Source organism: Felis catus, chromosome E1 (genome assembly GCF_018350175.1).
Source record: "Felis catus isolate Fca126 chromosome E1, F.catus_Fca126_mat1.0, whole genome shotgun sequence".
Taxonomy (NCBI): Eukaryota; Metazoa; Chordata; class Mammalia; order Carnivora; family Felidae; genus Felis; species Felis catus.
Window position 1 is genome coordinate 16,953,321 of NC_058381.1, and position 21,708 is coordinate 16,975,028.

Genomic DNA, 21,708 nt, shown 5'->3' on the forward strand with positions numbered 1-21,708 from the left:
TTTCATTGGCCTTATTAAGTTGCATGTCTACCCCTAGACCAGTAACTGGTAAAGAGAAAGAGAATTACTATGAATAATTTTGACTAATCATAAGTTATTCCTTCATGTTAGGGGTTAGAACAAGTTCTCTGGGGGCACCTGGGTGGTTCAGTTGGTTAAGCGCCTGACTCTTGGTTTCAGCTCAGGTCATGATCTTACCGTGTGCATGAATTTGGGCTCTGCACTGTGCAGAGCCTGCTTGGGATTCTCTCTCTCTCTCTCTCTCTCTTTCTTCTCTCTCTTTCAAAATAAATAAATTAATTTAAAAAAAGAACAAGTTCTATGGTATCAAGTGATTTCCACCTGCTACAGAATTGAGGTTTAGTTGTCAGGCAAAAAGGTGAGTAAATTTCTGCCGAGTAGGCAGTGAAGAGAGTCTACTCTCTCTTGAAGAGAGGCTTGTTATTTCCAGCCTCTTCCAGATTTTCATTTTAAAAATGCAATATGGGTGCCTGGGTGGCTCAGTTGGTTAAGCGTCCGACTTTGGCCCAGGTCATGATCCCGCACTTCGAGGATTCAGGCCCAGCGTCAGGCTCTATGCTGACAACTTGGAGCCTGGAGCCTGCTTCAGATTCTGTGTCTCCCTCTCTCTCTGCCCCTCCCCTGCTTGCACTCTGTCTCTCTGTCTCCCAAAAATAAATAAATATTAAAAAAAAAATTAATGCAATATGGAGTGGGGCACCTGGGTGGCTTAGTTGGTTAAGTGTCCAACTTTGGCTCAGGTCATCATCTCACGGTTCGTGAGTTTGAGCCCTGCCATCCGTCTCTGCACTGACAGCAGACAGCCTGCTTTGGATCTTCTGTCTCCCTCTCTCTCTGCTGCTCCCTCTCTCTGCTGCTGGTGCTGCTGCTGCTCTCTCGCTCTCTCTCTCAAAAATAAACAAACATTTTTTTTAATCTTTAAATGCAACATGGAGATATTAGACCAAGAGAGTAGAGTAAGAACAGGCACTTACATTCCCTATCTACTAAAATACCTAGAAATGACTAAAAAGTGTGTGTGTGTGTGTGTGTGTGTGTGTGTGTGTGTGTGTGTGTGATATAAACATGAGAAAACTGTCAATTATGGCAATTATGAAGGGGGTCTTCAGTAGTCAAACTTTTGAACTTCTCTGAAAAATGTAAGATAGGGAGAATCCGATTGATTGATAAAACTATAGGATTAAAAAAAAAACAAGAGAAAATCACTATGAAATTGGGGGGCAACTTTGAGGCACCCCAAGTTTAAAGGATGAGGATATGGGTAGCAGGGGAATCACTGACCATTTGTGTACCTTCATCCCCATTTGAGCTAACCATCAGGCATCAGAGGTGTTCACCCCTGTATTGGGACAAGCGGGTTTGGGCTAGAGAGGCAGGATAATGCTTCTACACAGAGACAAAATGAATTGCTGACAGACTTCACTATTTAAAAATAAACAATAATAGTTTATTTTAAAAAACAAACTAGGGGTGTCTGGGTGGCTCAGTCCATTAAGCATCTGACTTAGGCTCAGGTCATGATCTTTAAAAAAGAAACTAAATGAACCAAAAAAAAAAAAGAGAAATCACTTGGGAATGAAAGAGAATTACTGTTGCCAACAAAACCATCAATACATTGACTTGAAGATCAGAAAATACTGAACAACTAACAAGCAAACTGGAATGCTAAGCCAAAGCAGATAAAAAAGGCAAAGAGAAAGGAGGATAGATTCAGAACTTTTAATATTCATCTTATACAAATGTTAAATGGAGTGAGTCAAGAGTATAGAGACAAGGAAATATTCAAAGAGATAATGCAAGAAAATCTTGTAACCCTGAAGAAAGAAACAAATCTTGCACTTTAAAAGGCTTACCAAATGGAATTTCTGTTTGGAATGATGAAAAATTGCTAGAACTAGATAGTGGTGATGATTGTACAACATGTGAATTTACTTAACGACACTGAACTGTACACCCCAACATAGTTTAAGTGGTAAATTTTATATTATGTGCATTTTATCACAATTTTTTTTAACACACCAAATAATCAATGCAAGATACATGATTAAAATACAAAAGTCTTTTGAGGAAGATGCAGTCGGCACTATAGTAAAGCTCTGGACATCTGGCTCCTGCTCCTGACTCACTGCTGTTGACTGTCTCAGAGGAACAAGTTGATCAGGAAATCCACTGCAGCCATGGCTTTTAAAGATGCTGGGAAGACACCCATGGAACCAGAGGTGGCAATTCACCAAATTAGAATACTCTAACAAACCACAGTGTAAAATCTTTGGAGAAGGTATGTGCTGGCTTACTTGATCAGAAGAGCAAAAGTAAAGAATTGCAAAGTGAAAGGACCAGTTCAGATGCCTACCAAAACTTTGAGAATCACTGTAAGAAAAACTCTTTGTGACAAAGGTTCTAAGACTTGGGATCATTTTCAGATGAGGATCCATAAGCAACTCATTGATTTGCACAGGCCTTCTGATATCATTAAACAAATTAGTTCCATCAGTATTGAGCCAGTTGAGGTTGAAGTCACCTTCGCATATGCTTAAATCAACATTTTTAAGAAATTGTTTATCATTTGTTAGATAGATAGATAGATAGATAGATAGATAGATAGATAGACAGATAGATAGATGATAGGGATAGAGATATCCTGGGTACTAGCAATAACTGATTTAAAATATAATTTTTCAAAATTTCTTCTTATAATAGCAACAAAACTTGAAAATATCTAGAGATAAACCTAACAAAATATGTGTTAAGACCAACATGAAGAAAACTATAAAAATTTTGGCACTGGAATAAGGATAGGCATAAGTAAATGTAATAGAATTAAAAGTCCAGGGGCGCCTGGGTGGCTCAGTCGGTTGAGTGTCCAACTTTGATTCAGGTCATGATCTCAGAGTTTGTGGGTTCGAGCCCCACATCGGGCTCTGTCCTGACAGCTCAGAGCCTGGAGTCTGCTTTGGATTCTGTGTGTGTCTCTCTCTCTGCCCCTCCCCCACTCATGCTCTGTCTCTCTCTCAAAAATAAACATTAAAAAAAATTTTTTTAAAAGAATTACAAGTCCAGAGCTAAACCCATATGTCCATGACCAACTAATTTTCGACAGAGGTGCCAAGGTCATTCAATACGAAAACTTTTTTTCTCTTCAGCAAATGATGCCTATAACAACTAGCCATCCACATGGGGAAAAAATTAAGTTGGACCTCTACCTCACATCATATACAAAAATTAACTAGCTATCCCTAACAGACATATAGAGAACATTTTACCCAACAAAGCAGAATTCACATTCTCCTCAAATGCACATGGGATATCCTTCAGATAGACCATATGTTAGGCCATAAAGCAAATCTCAATAAACTTAAAAACACAGATATCACATAAAGCATCTTCTTTGACCAAAGCAGGATGAAGTTAGAAATCAATAACAAAAGAAAACCTGGAAAAATCACAAATCTGTGGTAATTAAAACATACACTCTTAAACACAAATGAGCCAAAGAAGAAATCAGAAGGGAAATAGAGAATTCTTAGAGATGAATGAAAATGAAAACACAACATACCAAAACTTATAGGATGCAGTGAATGCAGTGCTCAAAGGGAAATTTATAGGTGTAAGTGACTACATTAAAAAAAAACAACATCAAAATCAATAACCTAACTTTATATCTTATGGGACTAAAAAAAGAAGAGCAAAATAAACTCAGAACTGAAGCAGAAGGAAAGAAATAATAAAGATTAGAGTGGAGTTAAACAAAATAGAGAATAGAGAAACAGTAGAGAAAATCAATAAAATCAGAAGTCAGTTCTTTGGAAAGATCAACACAATTGACAAACCTTTAGCTAGACTGGCAAAGAATAAAAGAGACACGAATAACTAAAACAAAAAATGAAATTGGTGCCTTGGGTGGCTCAGTCAGGTGAGTGTCCAATTCTTGATTTGGGCTCAGGTCATGATCCCAGGATTGTAGGATCAAGCCCCGTGTCAGACTCTGTGCTGAGCTTGGAGCCTGCTTAAGATTCTCTCTCTCCCTCTCCCTCTGCCCCTCTGTCCCTCTCCCCAACTCATGGGTGCTCTCTCTTCAATAAAATAATTAATTAAGTAATGAAAATGGAAACATTATCACCAATCTCACAGAGATAAAAAGAATAACCTAGAATAAATGGACAAATTCCTTGAAACGCAAAAGTTATCTAAACTGACTCAAAAAGAAATAGAAAATCTCAACATACTTTAGCAAGTAAAGAGATTTGAATTAGGAATCAAAACTCTGCCGACAAAGAAAAGGTCTGGACCATATTGCTTCGCCAGTGCAATCAAACATTTAAAGAATTAAAATCAATCCTTACCAAGATCTTCCCAAAGAATTGAAGGGGACAGAATAATTTCTAACTCATTCTATGAGGCCAGCATTCTTCTGATACCAAAAGCAGATAAAGACATCACAAGAAAAGTAAATAGAATGAAGGGGGAAGAAAAAACACATAATCATCTCAATTGATGTAGAAAAGGTATTTGACAGAACCCAACACCATTTCATGATTTAAAAATAAGATAATAAAATAAAATAAAATAAAATAAAATAAAATAAAATAAAATAAAATAAAATAAACTTCTCAGAAAACTAGGAACAGACGGGAAATTCCTCAAAATAATAAATGATATTTATTTAAAAACTCACAGTTAACATCATACTCAGTGGTGGAAGACTTAATTAAGATCAGGAAAAAGACAAGGATACCCACTTTCACGGCTGCTATTCAACATGGTCCTGGAAGTTCTAGACAGATATATTAGAGAGATATTAAAAGAAAAATAAATTAAAAGGCATCCAAGTCAGAAAGAAAAAAAACCCCTATATTTACAGATGAGATGACCCTATATATAGAATATCTTGAAAAAAAAGCTACTAGAGCTAATAACATGAATTTGGCAAGTTTGCAAGATACAATACCAACACACAAAGTCAGTTGTGTTTCTGTGTTTAGGAAAGCAACTCCTTTTTCAGTAGCATCTAAAAGAATTATAGACTTAGGAATAAATCTAACCAAGAGATGGAAGACTTGAATGCTGAAAACTACAAACCATTGCTGAAAAAAATTATAGACATACAGAAATGAAAAGAATCCTGTGTTCATGGATAGGAAGACTTAACATGTAAAGATATAAATACTACTCAAAGGGATCTATAGATTCAATGCAATTTTATCAAAATTCCAATTGTCTCTTTCAAAGAAATGGATAAGTTGGTCCTTGTATTCATATGGAGTTGCAAATGACCCTGAATAGCCAAAAGAGTCTTTAAAAAGAATAAACTTGGAAGATTCACATTACTCAATTTTGAAACATACTACAAAGCTAAAGTAGTTAAAACAGTATGGTAGAGGGGCGCCTGGGTGGCTCAGTAGGTTAAGTGTCCAACTTTGGCTCAGGTCATGATCTCGCAGTTCGTGAGTTAAAGCCCCGTGTCAGGCTCTGTGCTGACAGCTCAGAGCCTGGAGCCCGTTTCAGATTCTGTGTCTCCCTCTCTCTCTCTGACCCTTCCCTGTTCATGCTCTGTCTCTCTCTGTCTCAAAAATAAATAAACGTTAAAAAAATTTTTTTTAAATAAAAAAATAAAAAATGAAACAGTATGGTAGAGGCATAAGGACAGACCTAGACTGGCTGAATTGAATAGGCAGCCCAGAAATAAATCTACATATATATATTTATATATGTAAGTAAATATGTGTATGTATATATATTCAATAGGTTCTAAGCCCATTCAATGAGGGAAGAACAGTTTTTCAACAAATGATGCTAGGATAACTGGATATCCCATGCAAAGGAGGTGGAAAGCTGGACCTTTACACCATATAAAAAAATGAACACAAATTTAATTAAAGATTTAAATTTAGGAGCTGAAACTATAAAACTGTCAGATCAAAACTTGCGGAAAATCTTTATTACACTGGATTTGACAATGACTTCATGGATAGGACATCAAAAGCATACTAAACAAAAGAAAAAATAGATAAGCTGAACTTCATCAAAATTAGTAACTTTTACCCATCAAATGATACAATAAGAAAGTTCCTCTTTCTCTGCATCTTTGCCAAAATCTGTTGTTGCCTAAGTTGTTAATGTTAGCCATTCTGACAGGTGTGAGGTGGTTATCTCATTGTGGTTTTCATTTGTATTACCCTGATGATGAGTGATGTTGAGCATGTTTTCATGAGTCTGTTAGCCATCTGGATGTCTTCTTTGGAAAAGTGTCTATTCATGTCTTCCACCCATTTCTTCACTAGATTATTTGCTTTTTGGGTGTTGAGTTTGATAAGTTCTTTATAGATTTTGGATACTAACCCTTTATCTGATATGTCACTTGCAAATATCTTCTCCCATTCCATCGGTTGCCTTTTAGTTTTGCTAATTGTTTCCGTCTCTGTGCAGAAGTTTTTTATCTTGATGAGGTCCCAATAGTTCATTTTTGCTTTTGTTTCTCTTGCCTCTGGAGACATGTCAAGTAAGCAGTTGCTGTGGCCGAGGTCAAAGAAGCTTTTGCCTGTTTTCTCCTCTAGGATTTTGACGGTTTCCTGTCTTTTTTTTTTTTATATGAAATTTATTGACAAATTGGTTTCCATACAACACCCAGTGCTCATCCCAAAAGGTGCCCTCCTCAATACCCATCACCCACCCTCTCCTCCCTCCCACCCCCCATCAACCCTCAGTTTGTTCTCAGTTTTTAATAGTCTCTTATGCTTTGGCTCTCTCCCACTGTAACCTCTTTTTTTTTTTTCCTTCCCCTCCCCCATGGGTTCCTGTTAAGTTTCTCAGGATCCACATAAGAGTGAAACCATATGGTATCTGTCTTTCTCTGTATGGCTTATTTCACTTAGCATCACACTCTCCAGTTCCATCCACGTTGCTACAAAAGGCCATATTTCATTTTTTCTCATTGCCACGTAGTACTCCATTGTGTATATAAACCACAATTTCTTTATCTATTCATCAGTTGATGGACATTTAGGCTCTTTCCATAATTTGGCTATTGTTGAGAGTGCTGCTATGAACATTGGGGTACAAGTGGCCCTATGCATCAGTACTCCTGTATCCCTTGGATAAATTCCTAGCAGTGCTATTGCTGGGTCATAGGGTAGGTCTATTTTTAATTTTCTGAGGAACCTCCACACTGCTTTCCAGAGCGGCTGCACCAATTTGCATTCCCACCAACAGTGCAAGAGGGTTCCCGTTTCTCCACATCCTCTCCAGCATCTATAGTCTCCTGATTTGTTCATTTTGGCCACTCTGACTGGTGTGAGGTGATACCTGAGTGTGGTTTTGATTTGTATTTCCCTGATAAGGAGCGACGCTGAACATCTTTTCATGTGCCTGTTGGCCATCCGGATGTCTTCTTTAGAGAAGTGTCTATTCATGTTTTCTGCCCATTTCTTCACTGGGTTATTTGTTTTTCGGGTGTGGAGTTTGGTGAGCTCTTTATAGATTTTGGATACTAGCCCTTTGTCCGATATGTCATTTGCGAATATCTTTTCCCATTCCGTTGGTTGCCTTTTAGTTTTGTTGGTTGTTTCCTTTGCTGTGCAGAAGCTTTTTATCTTCATAAGGTCCCAGTAATTCACTTTTGCTTTTAATTCCCTTGCCTTTGGGGATGTGTCGAGTAAGAGATTGCTATGGCTGAGGTCAGAGAGGTCTTTTCCTGCTTTCTCCTCTAAGGTTTTGATGGTTTCCTGTCTCACATTTAGGTCCTTTATCCATTTTGAGTTTATTTTTGTGAATGGTGTGAGAAAGTGGTCTAGTTTCAACCTTCTGCATGTTGCTGTCCAGTTCTCCCAACACCATTTGTTAAAGAGGCTGTCTTTTTTCCATTGGATGTTCTTTCCTGACGGTTTCCTGTCTTATGTTTAGGTCTTTCATCCATTTTGAATTTATTTTTGTGTATGGTGTATGAAAGTGGTACAGATTCATTCTTCTGCATATTGCTGTCCAACACCATTTGCTGAAGAGACTGTCTTTTTTCCATTGGATATTCTTTCCTCCTTTGTCAAAGATTAGTTGGCCATAACATTTGCGGGTCCATTTCTGGGTCTCTATTCTGTTCCATTGATCTGAGTGTCTGATTTTGTGCCAGTACCATACTATCTTGATGATTATAGCTCTGTAGTACAGGTTGAAGTCAAGAATTGTGATGCCTCCAGCTTTGGTTTTCTTTTTCAGGATTGCTTTGGCTATTCTGGGTCTTTTCTGGTTCCATACAAATTTTAAGATTGTTTATTCTAGCTCTGTGAAGAATGCTGGTGTTATTTTGGTAGAAATTATATTGAATATGTATATTGCTTTGGGTAGCATTGACATTTTAACAATATTTATTCTTCCAATCTGTTAAGCATGGAATGTTTTTCCATTTTTTGTGTGTCTTCTTCAATTTCTTTCATGAACTTTCTATAGTTTTCAGTGTATAGATTTTTCACTTCTTTGGCTAAGTATCTTCCCATGTATTTTATGGTTTTTGGTGAAATTATAAATGGGATCATTTACAAATCATTCCTTGATTTCTCTTTCTGCTGCTTCATTATTGGTATATAGAAATGCAAATGATTTCTGTACATTGACTTTATATCCGGTAAGTTTGCTGAGTTCATCTATCAGTTCTAGCAGTTTTTTGGCAGAGTCTTTTGGGTTTTCCACGTACAGTTCATGTCATCTGCATAAAGTGAAAGTGTGACTTCCTCCTTGCTGATGTGGATACCTTTTATTTCTTTGAATGGTCTGATTGCTGAGGCTAAGGACTTCCAACACTATGTTGTATAGCAGTGGTGAAAGTGGACATCCTTGTGTTTCTGACCTTAGGGGGAAAGCTCTCAGGTTTTCTCAATTGAGGGTGATATTAGCAGTGGGTCTTTCATATATGGCCTTTATGATCTTGAGGTATGGTCCTTCCATTCCTACTTTCTTAAGGGTTTTTATCAAGAAATGATACTGTATTTTGTCAAATGCTTTTTCTCCAGCTATTGAGAGGATCATGTGAGTCTTGTCCTTTTTTGTGTGTGTGGTGAATAATTCTTTTAATGTATTGTTGGATCCAGTTTGCTAGTATCTTGTTGAGAATTTTTGCATCCATGTTCATCAGGGAAATTGATCCATAGTTCTCCTTTTTAGTGGTCCGTAGTTCTCCGTTTTAGTCTTTGTCTGGTTTTGGAATCAAGGTAATGCGGACCTCATAGAATGAGTTTTGAATGGGAATGCAAGCTGGTGCAGTCAGTCTGGGAAACAGTATGTAGGTTCCTTAAAAAACTAAAAATAGAACTACCCTACAACCCAGCAATTGCACTACTAGGTATTTACCCAAGGGATACAGGTGTGCTGTTTCAAAGGGACACATGAACCCCCATGTTTAGAACAGCAGTATCAACAATAGCCAAAGTATGGAAAGAGCTCAAATGTCCATCGATGGATGAATGGATAAAGATGTGGTGTATCTATACAATGGAGTATTACTCAACAATCAAAAAGAATGAAATCTTGCCATTTGCAACTACGTGGATGGAACTGGAGGGTATTATGCTAAGTGAAATTAGTCAGAGAAAGACAAAAAGCATATGACTTTATTCATATGAGAACTTTAAGAGACAAAACAGATGAACATAAGGGAAGGTACACAAAAAATAATATAAAAACAGGAGGGGGGACAAAACAGAAGAGACTCATAAATATGGAGAACAAACAGAGGGTTACTGGAGGGGGTGTGGGAGGGGGTATGGGCTAAATGGGTAAGGGGCATTAAGGAATCTACTCCTGAAACCATTGTTGCACTATATGCTAATTTGGATGTAAATTTAAAAAAATAAAATTAAAATTAAAAAAAAAGAATGAGTTTCAAAGTTTTCCTTCCATTTCTACTTTTTGGAACAGTTTCAAAAGAATAGGTGTCAACTCTTCTTTAATGTTTGGTAGAATTCCCCTAGAAAGCCATCTGGCCCTGGACTCTTATGTTTTGGGAGATTTTTGATTACTGATTCATTTTCTTTACTGGTTATGGGTCTGTTCATATGTTCCATATCTTCTTGTTACAGTTTTGGTAGTTGATATGTTGCTAGGAATATGTCCATTTCTTCCAGATTGCCCAATTTGTTGGCATATAATTGGGCATAATATTCTCTTATTATTGTTTGTATTTCTGTAGTGTTGGTTGTGATCTCTCCTTTTTCATTTGTGATTTTATTTATTTGGGTCCTCTTGTTTTTCTTTTTGATCAATATGGCTAGGAGTTTATCAATTTTGTTAACTATTTCAAAGAACCAGCTCCTGGTTTCACTGATCTGTTCTACTGTTGTTGTTGTTGTTGTTGTTGTTGTTGTTGTTTTGTTGTTTTAATTTCCAAATCATTGACTTCTGCCCTAATTTTTATTATTTCCCTCCTTCTGCTGGTTTTGGGCTTTATTTTCTGTTCTTTTTCCATCTCCTTAAGGTGTAACATTAGGTTGAGTTTCTGAGACCTTTCTTCCTTCTTTAGGAAGGCCTAGATTGCTATACACTTCCCTCTTATTACCACCTTTGCTGCATCCCAGAGGTTTTGGGCTGTCCTATTTTCATTTTCTCTTTAATTTTTTGGTTAACCCATTCATTCTTCAGTAGGATGTTCTGTAATCTCCAAGTATTCATGGTCTTTCCAGTTTTTTTCTTGTGGTTGATTTTGAATTTCATAGGGTTGTGGTCTGAAAATATGCATGGTATGATCTCAATCTTTTTGGTTTTTTTTTTTTTTCAACGTTTATTTATTTTTGGGACAGAGAGAGACAGAGCATGAACGGGGGAGGGGCAGAGAGAGAGGGAGACACAGAATCGGAAACAGGCTCCAGGCTCTGAGCCATCAGCCCAGAGCCTGACGCGGGGCTCGAACTCACGGACCGCGAGATCGTGACCTGGCTGAAGTCGGACGCTTAACCGACTGCGCCACCCAGGCGCCCCTGATCTCAATCTTTTTGTACTTGTTGAGGCTGATTTGTGACCCAGTATGTGATCTTTTCTGGAGAATTTTACCTGTGCACTCAGGAAGAATGTGTATTCTGCTGCTTTAGGATGAAATGTTCTGAATATATCTGTTAAGTCCATCCAGTACAGTGTGTCATTCAAAGCCATTGTTTCCTTGCTGCTTTTGTGCTTAGATGACCTGTCCATTGATGTAAGTGGGGTGTTGAAGTCCCCTATTATTATGGTATTATTATTGATGAGTTTCTTCATATTTGTGATTAATTGATTTATATATTTGGGGACCTCAAGTTGGGGGCATAAATATTTATAGTTGTTAGATCTTCTTGGTGGATAGACCCCTTAATTATGATATAATGTCTTTTCATCTATGGTTAGTCTTTATTTTAATATCTAGTGTGTCTGATATAAGAATGGCTACTTTGGCTTTCTTTTGATGTCCTTTAGCATGATAGATGGTTCTCCATCCCCTTGCTTTCAATCTGAAGCCATCGTTAAGTATAAAATGAGTCTCTTGTAAGCAGCATATAGATGGATCTTGTTTTCTTATCCATTCTGATACCCTATGTCTTTTGATTGGAGGGTTTAGTCCATTTAGAGTGAATAGTGAAAGATATGAATTTAGTGCCATTTTGTTGCCTGTAGAGTTAGTGTTTCTGTGGATGTTCTCTGGTCCTTTCTAGTCTTTGTTGCTTTTGGTCTGTTTTGTTTTGTTTTGTCTTTTCTCCACTCAAAGAGTCCCCTTAAAATTTCTTGCAGGGCTGGTTTAGTGGTCACGAACTCCTTTAGTTTTTGTCTAGGAAACTCTTTATCTCTCCTATTCTGAATGACAGTCTTGCTGGATAAAGAATTCTTGGCTGCATATTTTTCTGATTCAGCATGTCAAATATATTCTGTCACTCTTCTGGCCTGCCAAGTTTCTGTGGATAGGTCTGCAGTGAACCTGATCTGTCTTCCTTTATAGGTTAAGGACTTTTTTCCCCTTGCTGCTTTCATAATTCTTTCCTTGTCTGCGTATTTTGTGAATTTGACTGTGATGTGCCTTGTGATGGTTGATTTTTGTTGAATCTAATGGGAGTTCTCTATGCTTCTTGGATTTTGATGTCTGTGTCCTTCCCCAGATTAGGAAAGTTTTCTGCTATAATTTGCTCACATAAACCTTCTGCCCCTTTTTCTCTCTTTTCATGTTCTGGGACTCCTATGATTAAGATGTTATTCCTTTTTAATAAGTACTGAGTTCTCTAAGTTTTGTATAGTGATCTTTTGCCTTTGTTTCCCTCTTTTTTCTGCTTCATTATTCTTCATAATTTTATCTTCTATATCGCTGATTTGCTGCTCTGCTTCATCCTTGCTATCATGGCATCCATTTGAGATTGCATCCCAATTATGGCATTTTTAATTTCATTCTGACTATGGTTTATTTCTTTTATCTCCACAGAAAGGAATTCTATGCTTTTTTCAACACCAGCTAGTGGTTCTCAATTCTAGTTCAGACATCTTGCTTATATTTGTGTTGATTAAGCCCCTGGCTGTCATTTCTTCTTGTTCTGTCTGTGGGGTGAATTCCTTCATTTCGTCATTTTGGAGGAAGAAAAAAATCAAAATTAAATATTAAAATTAAAAAATAAAAAACAAAACAAAAAATCAAATAAAGGAAGATAGATCCTAGGTGTATTTTGGTCTGCTTGTTGAAAGATGCTTGATAGAATAGAGAAAAAAAGGAAGGAAAATAAAAAATAAAATAAAAGTAAGAAAAAATTTACAAATTAAAAAAATTATATAATGAAATAGAATAAGTGAAATAAAGAAAATGAAATGGAATTTTAAAATTTTTTAAATAAAGTAAAAAATAAAAATAAAATTTTCTCTTCATGTATATAAGAGAAAGAAAAAAAATAATTTAAGCAAAAACAGAAGCAAAGAAAACGAACAAATAACTGAACCAGCAAACTAATGAAACCCAAATAAAGTTACACCCAGTTTTGCCTAGAACTGAAACTATGAAGCCCTCTATATTCCATACACTAAGCAGGTGAAGTGACTTGTGTTGGTCTTGTGGGGAGTGTGCTTAGAGGGCGCAGTTGAGAGGGGCTTGGTGTAATGGCTCCATTCTCCCCTAGGTGGCGCTGCTTAGCTTACCTGGGTGGATCAGTGTGGTGTGCATGAGTGTGCCTGCAGTAGAGGTGGAAATGGGTTCACCCTGCCCTCTAGTTTTGGAGCAGGAACTTCTCGCTCTCACCAACCGGTGCACCCCTCCTTCTCTCAGGCCCCCATCCATTCCCCACCTCTACTTTGTCCATGTCCAAGCTGTCCACCTTCCAGGTGACACCTCCCTCCAGAGTTTTATTTCAGATGGGGGAGTGTTTCAAAACCCCACACTTCAGAGACCCCTGTGGCTTGGACATGAGCCAACTCTTTGGGGGGAGTATATCACTGAGTAATGCCTGGGTTTGCCCCCAGAAAACTTTCATGTAATCACACAGTAGCAGAGTTTCAGAGATTATGGCAGATAACAGCACACAGCCAGTGCCAGGCTTCACCACACTCTGCCGTCTTTGTCCCAATACCAGCAAATGTGGCTGTTCTCCAGGGTCTGCTGGACCTTTGCCTGTGGGGAGGCCGTGTGGCCTCTACCAAATGTACTCCAAGCAGGGGGACCACTTCTCTCCATGTGGCATGTGGACCCCTCAGACCACACTGCCTGCTCCTGGGGATTTGCCCTAGTTCCTCACCAGAGCACCACCAGGCACTGAGCTCCAAACCTTCAGACTCTGTGCTCCACTGTTTATAGAATCCAGGTGGTATTGAAACCCTCTTCTTTCTTCCTAGCAATGGTTTTGCAGACAGATTTCCTGTTCAGTCCCCTGTGAGTGTTTTCACTCTTTCTCTCTCTTTCTCTCCAGCTACTTTCAGGGAAGTGCTTTTCTTGTGCTATCCCTACGGGTGCACTCTCCCCTTTCTCTTTCTCTATCCTCTCTCCGCAAAAACAGCTCCTTACCTTCCTCGGCTTTTGTCTCCCCCAGTTTACCTCTCCTCACCGCATACCTGCTGAGTTCTGTGGCTCAAGTTATGTATATTGTTGTGTTAATCCTCAGATCAATTTCCTAGGTGTTCAAAATGGTTTGGTGCTGATCTAGCTGCACTTCAGGGATAAGACAAGCTCAGGGTCTCCATGCTGCTCTGTCATCTTAACTCCTCTCCTTTGCCCAATAACCACTTTTAAAGTGCCCTTTAATATTTGCAAATGACATATCGGACAAAGGGCTAGTATCCAAAATCTATAAAGAGCTCACCAAACTCCACACCCGAAAAACAAATAACACAGTGAAGAAATGGGCAAAAAACATGAATAGACACTTCTCTAAAGAAGACATCCGGATGGCCAACAGGCACATGAAAAGATGCTCAACATCGCTCCTCATCAGGGAAATACAAATCAAAACCACACTCAGATATCACCTCACGCCAGTCAGAGTGGCCAAAATGAACAAATCAGGAGACTATAGATGCTGGAGAGGATGTGGAGAAACGGGAACCCTCTTGCACTGTTTGTGGGAATGCAAACTGGTGCAGCCACTCTGGAAAACAGTGTGGAGGTTCCTCAGAAAATTAAAAATAGACCTACCCTATGACCCAGCAATAGCACTGCTAGGAATTTATCCAAGGGATACAGGAGTACTGATGCATAGGGCCACTTGTACCCCAATGTTTATAGCAGCACTCTCAACAATAGCCAAATTATGGAAAGAGCCAAAATGTCCATCAACTGATGAATGGATAAAGAAATTCTGGTTTATATACAAAATGGAGTACTACATGGCAGTGAGAAAGAACGAAATATGGCCCTTTGTAGCAACGTGGATGGAACTGGAGAGTGTGATGCTAAGTGAAATAAGCCATACAGAGAAAGACAGATACCATATGGTTTCACTCTTATGTGGATCCTGAGAGACTTAACAGGAACCCATGGGGGAGGGGAAGGAAAAAAAAAAGAGGTTAGAGTGGGAGAGAGCCAAAGCATAAGAGACTGTTAAAAACTGAGAACAAACTGAGGGTTGATGGGAGGTGGGAGGGAGGGAGGGGAGGGTGGGTGATGGGTATTGAGGAGGGCACCTTTTGGGATGAGCACTGGGTGTTGTATGGAAACCAATTTGACAATAAATTTCATATATTGAAAAAAAAATAAAGTGCCCTTTAACCACTTTTATCCATATTGCATGGCAGTAGTTGTTATTCGTTGATGCCTTGTATTTTACTGTATGAATATACCATAATTTTTAAATTCATTCTACTAATGATGGACATTTTAATAGTTTCCATATTCAACTAGAACAAAAAGTTGCCATAATCATTCTCTACATGTCATTTGGTAGACATATAGATTCACTTCTCTAGGAGTATAAATGCTGATCATGGGGTACATTCAGCTTTATAAATAGTGCCAAACAGTTTTCTGAAATTGTACCAGTTTAGATTCCCAACAGCAATGTACGAGAATTCCTGTATTCCATATCTTTGCCAACATTTGGCATTGTGTGTTTTTTAAGTTATTCTGCTGAACACATAATTTTATCTTGCGATTTTAATCTGCATTTTCCTGGTAAGTCATAAACTGGAACACATTTTCCTCTATCTATGGCTATTTGAATGTTCTCTTAAGTGAAGTATCTGTTTATATCTATTGTCCACTTTTCTGTTGGGTTGTCTGTCTTACTGATTTGTAGGAGTTTTCTATACAGTCAGATGAAAACCTTTGATGAACAAAGGTATTGTAAATAACTTTTCTCATACCTTGCTTGCCTTTTCACTCTCTCAATGGTGTTTTCTGATGAACAGGAGTTCTTAATTTTAATGTCTACTTCTGAATTTTTTTTATCATTGGTATTTTTTGCATTTTGCTTAAGAAATCTTGGCCTACTCCCAAATCATGAGAATATTCTCCAATGTATTTTTCTAAAATGATTTATTGTTTTATCATTCACATTTAGATCTAAAATACATGTATAATTTATTTTTGTGTGTCAGGTAAGGTAGGACTCAAAATACATGTTTTCCATTTGGCATCGTTATTGAGAACACCTCCTGTTTTCAATACAGGACTTTCAATTGGACTATTCTGTTCTACTGGCTTGTCCATCCTTGTGCCATTATCATGCCATCCTAATTTTTGTAATTCTCTTACAAATCTTGATATTTGCTGTTATAAATCCTTCCACTTTGTTCTTCAAGATTTCCTTGGCTTTTCTGGATCTTCTGCATTTCCACATACATTTTAGAATCAACTTGTCAATTTATACACACACAGACATATACAGAGAGCTCTGCAGAAATTTTGATTAGGATCACATTGAATTTAGAGGTCAATTGAGGGATAACTACTATCTTAACAATATGTATTAAATCTTGTAATTCATGAGTAAGGTGTGTATATTCATTTATTTGAACATAATTTCTTTTGGCAAAGCTTAATAGTTTCAGTATAGAGGTTTTGCTCATTTTTGGTTAGATTTATTTCTAGATAGTTAATGTTTCTGATGTTATTAAAATGGTATTTAAAAGTTTTTATTTTCTAATTATTTGTTGCTAATATATACAGAAATATACTTGTTTTTTTTTTTTTTTGAGAGAGAGCAAGCATGTGCATGTGTGCAGGTGGGGGAGGGGCAGAGAGAGAGGGAGAGAGACAATCTTAAGCAGGCTCCATGCCCTGCATGAAGCCCAACACGGGGCTTGATCTCATGACTGTGAAATCATGACCTGAGCCAAAATCCAGAGTTGGACACTTAACCACCTGGGCCACCCAGGAACCCCTTTGTTTTCTTTCTTAAAGCCTTTACTTTGAGACATGATGGAAAAATCTCACAGGTACACATAGAAAAGTAAGACATGATCACAGTGAAAAGTGAAGACAATCTAACCAGAAACCTTTAATGCTTGTCAGTGAATGTTGAATCTAAAGTTCTGAGTGTGACATGTTATGGGACTGAAAGGAATGGTAATTAGCTTTCCTCTCCTTCTTCTTTACCCTCTCCTACAAAAAAATCCACACCAACCAGGGCACCTGGATGGTTCAGATTATTAAACATCTGACTCTTGATCTCAGCTCAAGTCTTGATCTTAAGGCCGTGAATTCAAGCCCCATATTGGGCTCTGTGCTAGGCATGAAGCTTACTTAAAAAAAAAAAAAAGAAGAAGAATCCACACCAACTTTCTCATAATCTTTCTCAAGAGCACACCCATGTCTTCATGGGCCTCAGAAAACTCTCCTTCCTCCAAACCCTCACCCACATATCAGTAAACAAGGCATTCTTGACATACATTAGGTCAAACTTGTGGTTCAGGTGAGCCCAGGTTTTAGCAATGGCTGTGGTGTTCAGCATGCATACAGGTCACTGTACTTTGGCCAGGTCTCCACCAGGTACCATAGTGGGAGGCTGGTAATGAATACCAACTTTGAAGCCAGTGGAGCACCAATCCACAAGCTGGATGCTACACTTAGTCTTGATGGTGGCAATGGCAGCATTGACATCTTGGGCAATCATAGGCAGGAAGCCATATATTTGCCATGGGGAGGGTCACATTTCACCATCTGGTTGGCTGGCTCAGAGCATGCCTTGGTGATCTCTGCTACAGAAAGCTGTTCATGGTAGGATATCTCAGCAGAGATGACAGGGGCATATGTGGCCAGAGGGAAGTGGGTACAGAGATAGGGCACCAGGTTGGTCTGGAATTCTGTTCGATTAGCATTCAGGGCTCCATCAAATCTGAGGGAAGCAGTGATGGAAGACCAATCTGGCTAATAAGGTGGTTAAGGTTAGTGTAGGTTGGGTGACAGATGTCATAGATGTCCTTGATGTCTACCATGAATGCACAGTCAGAATGCTCCAGCGTGGTACGGGTAGTAAGGATACAGTTGTAGGGCTCAATTGCATCTGTGAAAACCTGCGGGGACTGGGTAAATGGAGAACTCCAGCTTAGAATTCTTGTCATAATCGACAGAGAGACATTCCATCAGTATGGAGGTGAACCCAGACAAGTACCACCTCCAAAGCTGTTGAAAACCAAGAAGCCTTGAAGACCTGTGCACTGGCAAGCCAGTTTCTGAATTTGGTCCAAGGCAAGGCCAATGATCTGTTTGCCAGTGGTGTAGTGCCCTCAGGCATAGTTATTGGCAGCATCTTCCTTGCCTGTGATGAGTTGCTCAGGGTGGAAGAGCTGGCAGTAGGTGCCAGTGTGAACTTCATCAATGACTGTGGGTTCCAGGCTACAAACATTGTCCTGGGCACATGCTTGCCAGCACCTGTCTCACTGAAGAAGGTAATGAAGGAGTCATCTTCTCCCCCAATGGTCTTGTCATTTGGCATCTGGCCATCGGGCTGAATGCCATGTTTCAGGCGATACAGCTCCCAGCAGGCATTGCCAATCTGGACACCAGTCTGGTCAATGTGGATGGAGATGCACTCATGCATGGTGGCTATCAGTAGAAGGTGCTGGCAACAGGAGCAGACAATGGGTCCCAGTTACCATCCCCAATAAGCTAAGAATCAAGATAAGCAAAACACTCATAATTGTTTTTTGTGTGTGTTGTGTATTGACTTTGTATGTAGAAACCTTGCTAAATTTATATCAATTGCCTTATTGAATTATGTCATCTGCAAAAAAAAAAAAGAGATATTTCCACTTTATTCTTTACAATCTTTATAACTTTTACTTTATTTGCCTTATTGCACTAAAACCATGGATTTTTTTTAGGAAAATAATCTGTTTCTAACACACTTTAGAAATTAAAACATATTAATGCAAGGACTCTGTGTTAGTTACTACTGATCTCCTAGTGGTTAGAACAGTATCAGAAACATACTAAGAACTCAAATACTTGATAAATGAATAAATGTGTTAAAAAATATTATGGGCATTTGAATCAGAGATACCAGTTTCAAATTCTACCTCTAACATTTCCTAGCCCTGTGATTTAGAACAAATTATTCAATTTAGACTCAGTTTCTACTTCTGTGAAATGGAAACAATTATACTTTGCAGGATAGTCACAACGAGAAAATTATGTACATATATGAAATTATATATACTAAAAAATCTATACTTATTATTATTATTATTATTATTATTATTATTGGATGAGCTCACACAGAGAGAATGTCTAGAGTGAAAAGAGGACCAAGAAAGGAATCTTATGCAACATTTTTAAGGTGGAAAAGGAACACTTATACAGGAGTCTGAAAGTCTGAGAGTGGGAGAAAAATAGGATAGGTTAAAATCACAGAAGCCCTAAGAAGAGTTTCAAGAAGGATGTATTACTAAATATTGTTTTGTTTTGTTTTTAATTTAAGTAGGCTTCATGCCCAGCATGGAGACCAATGTGGGGCTTGAACTAATGACGCTGAGATCAAGACCTGAGCTGAGATCAACAGGACGCGCGGCGAGCCCGGCGTCCTCCTATGCTGCCATCCTCCCTCTATCCTAGACCTGAGCTGAGATCAAGAGTCAGACTCAACGGAATGAGCCACCCAGGTGCCCCCAAAAGGATGTATTATTAAAGACCCTTTCAATTTCAAGCAATAGAAATCCATCTTACCTAACTTAAATTAAAAATGGAATGTATTAGCTTCTATAGCTGGAAAATCCAGGAATATGACTGTTCTCAGGCATAGCTGAAATCCACTTCTAATTTCTAATTTGCTCTACTGAATTAATTTTTAGGCAGGTTGTCCTCACATGTTGTTAAAAATGATCAACAGCAGCTTTAGATTTGCATGATCTTTATAATCATTGACTTAAAAAATCTGCCATTAAAATTCCAGTGGTAAAAATCTGGGAAAAGTTTTACTTGGTATAAATTATATGCCTATTTCTGAACCATCCACAGCATTGAAGGGGTAGTAAGTATTCTGATTGATCAGGTTTGGATTACCACCCATCCCTGGAAATAAAGGGGTGGAGTCAGCCCCATCTAAGCCAAAGGGATTAAGAAGGACAGGATGATAGTTTCCCAAAGAGACATTGGACAGACAAAAAAAATTATCACTGCAGAGGAAGTGGCCAACAGTGTCAAATACTGCAGAAAAATCAAATGATATAAGAAGTAGAAAATATACTGGGGTGCCTGGGTGGCTCAGTTGGTTGAGCGACCAACTCTTGATTTAGGCTCAGGTCATGCTCTCTCAGTTGGTGAGTTCGAGCCCTCCATCGGGCTCTGCACTGACATCGCAGAGCCTGCTTGGGATTCTCTCTCTCCTCTCTTTCTGCTGCTTCACCCCTGCTCTCTCTTTCTCTCTCAAGACAGATAAATAAACATTTAAAGAAAAGAAGTAGAAAGTATACACTGGATTTAGCATCAGGTTGTTCTTCACTGACCTTAGAGAGGGCAATTTCTGTGATAAAATGGAACCAGGACTTCAGTGGGTTGAGGAGGGACTTGGGGGTGAAGTGTAGACTAAACAAGTGGACAATTATTTCAAGGAATTGGACTGTGAAGAGAAGGATTTTCTTTAAAGGTGGGAAAGTCTTGGGGCGCCTGGGTGGCGCAGTCGGTTAAGCGTCCGACTTCAGCCAGGTCACGATCTCGCGGTCCGTGAGTTCGAGCCCCGCGTCGGGCTCTGGGCTGATGGCTCAGAGCCTGGAGCCTGTTTCCGATTCTGTGTCTCCCTCTCTCTCTGCCCCTCCCCCATTCATGCTCTCTCTCTGTCCCAAAAAATAAATAAACATTGAAAAAAAAATTTTTTTTAAAAAGGTGGGAAAGTCTTGACTATATAGAGAGAGTGAAAGAAAGGAGCCAATGTAGAAAGGAAAACAGAAGCTACAGACGGGAGATTAGATAATGGTCCTTAGGGTCTGAGGAGATATGAGAGATTGAGGTCAAGAATATAGAGTAAATTTGGATGAGGTGTTTCCTACACTATACTGAGGACATTCCCTCTAATAGCCTCTATTTTTTGTGGAATAAAATAAATATTGCTAAAACCAACAAATGGTGGGATCATAGGTTTGTGCATGATAAAAGTTTGAAATAATTTTTGTGGAAGTGGAAAGGAGCAGAAAACAAACACCTCAATGGATTTCCAAGTAATACAGAATGTTCATCTGAGATGGAAGACTATATCTTTATTGGTGTCAGGACATAGAATTGTATGACTTTTTCCTAGCATTAACTGGCTAGCGGGGCTCTGGGTTCCCAGGACCTAGCTAGCTCAGGCTCTGAACAATAAGCTATCAGATGGTTTGTTTGGTTTTGGTTTTTGTTTTTGTTTTTGTTTTGTTTTGTTTTGTTTTGTTTATGGATGCCGAGGTGACTGGAATGAAAAAGTTAATGGGAATCTTAAGTTTTTTTCTGACATGGTCATGGAGATGAAGTTATTTCAGGCCTTTTCAAACATTATCCACTAGTCAGTTTGCTTCTGTGTGCTGGAAAAGAATATTAGTGCCCAGCTGAACCACAATAGGATCAGGGCCATTTATTGTTAAAGTCTTTTGTTTTTGATGCAGGACAAAAGAAGAAATAAATATGAAAATTATTTTTATACTCATTATTTTTAAGATAATCAGAAAGTAGTTACTGATTCATGCCTCAATCATTAATAACTCTCAATAAATATTAGTAGTGCAATAAAAGGGCAAGAGACCAGAACCTCCATAACATAGAGCAGTGTTTTTTATCTTAATATTAAATATTTAAGACCTATAAGTATAATG

The 21,708-nt window shown here is 38.4% G+C and overlaps 1 protein-coding gene and 2 pseudogenes across 41 annotated transcripts in view; 1 reads left to right on the forward strand and 2 right to left on the reverse strand.

The window, feature by feature from the left end:
• The window catches only part of EFCAB5 (EF-hand calcium binding domain 5), a 198,426-nt gene that overhangs the window by 142,211 nt on the left and 34,507 nt on the right, over window positions 1-21,708 (reverse strand). The gene's annotated exons all lie outside the window — the stretch shown is intronic.
• LOC101082276 lies at window positions 2,199-2,558 on the forward strand (annotated as a pseudogene).
• Window positions 17,198-20,201, reverse strand: LOC111557837 (annotated as a pseudogene).